Genomic DNA, 1,520 nt, shown 5'->3' with positions numbered 1-1,520 from the left:
GCCCTCGGTTTCAGGTTTCTTACCCCAACTGTACTTCTCAGAAGTGTCTACAGCCTACTGCGCATGAGTTTGTAAAAATCAGAGCAACTTACATTGGCCATGCCTCTGAGAGTATCAATATCACCATCCTCATCATCATCACTATTATTGTCCAAGCAAGGCAGACTTGTTAGCATTCAAAGCACAAAAAATACACCAAAAACACACTTTGGAAGGTGACACTCTCTCGGCTTCAGAAAGAGTGAGCGCATGCCTCAGAAGCTGATTGATATCAATATCACCATCCTCATCATCATCACTATCATTGTCCAAGCAAGGCAGACTTGTTAGCATTCAAAGCGCCAAACATAAACAGAAAATAAATAATAAAAAAAACCCTTAGGAAATGCCACTCACCTCCTCCTCCTCTTCCTCCTCCTCTTCTTCCTCCTCCTTCTCCTCTACTTCCTCCTCTTCCTCCTCTTCCTCCTCCTCCTCCTCTTCCTCCTCTTCCTCCCCCTCCTCCTGTTTGGCACCATATGGCCCTTTCCTTTCCCCTCCCTCGTCTCCAGAGGCCCACCCTCAGTCCTCCTCTTCCTCCCCCACCTCCTATTTCTCTGAGACTCCACCTCCTCATTGAAGCTGGCCAATTGCAGACTGGGGCTGGAAACAGCCCCGCCCCCGCTCCTCTCCCATTGGCCAGCCAGCCTCAAGGGGACCAGTGGTCCTCTTAGGTGCCTGCATGCGCATGCGCATGAGCAGGAGGTTCCTCCGTCCCTGGCCTGGACAACTCCTGCGGGCCGCAAAGAGGAGGAGGAGGTGGGTGGTGCGGCCGCGTGGAGGTGGTAGAGGAAGGCAGCATGGCTGCACAGAAATGGAGGAGGAGGTTGGCACAGCCGCGTGGAGGTAGTAGGGGGTGGCACGGCTGCACAGAGGAGGTGGAAGAGGAGGCAGTGGTGGTGGAGGAGGAGATGGGCAGCGCGGCCAGCCATGCACATTTGTGGCCGCGGCAATGGCCGCATGAGCGGGCTTGGCCCAGAGGCCAGGCCCAAACCCAGGATTTGGCGGAACCAGGACAGGACCAGCCCGGTACCGCCAAAACCAGTACAGTCCCGGATGCAGCCGGGATATGGCATCCCTACCTATAACCATTTAAAATATATTGTATCTGCTCATCAACTCACACAATGTGTCTCTACTCAGTTCAAAAGCAACAATGGTCATCTATTGCTCACTAAGACCCTTATATAACCAGATGGTAATATGGTAATAGGAGCAATCCTGCCTTCTCCCATTGTCTTTCATATCGTTGGGTTGTTTTCCCTGCGATATACATGGACAGTCGGTCCACAATCGCAAAGCCATTGACTTTAATTTTCCATCCTCTATAGAGGATATTGCGTTAGATTTCCAGAATTTAGCATATCATCATCATCATCATCATCATCATCATCATCATCATCATCATCATCATCTTTAATTTATATCCCACTTTTTGTTTCCACAATCAAAGCGGTGTACAACCTTTAAAAAATACAATA

The sequence above is a fragment of the Sceloporus undulatus genome, chromosome 6, assembly GCF_019175285.1.
Source record: "Sceloporus undulatus isolate JIND9_A2432 ecotype Alabama chromosome 6, SceUnd_v1.1, whole genome shotgun sequence".
NCBI lineage: Eukaryota > Metazoa > Chordata > Lepidosauria > Squamata > Phrynosomatidae > Sceloporus > Sceloporus undulatus.
This window is presented reverse-complemented; position numbering follows the sequence as displayed.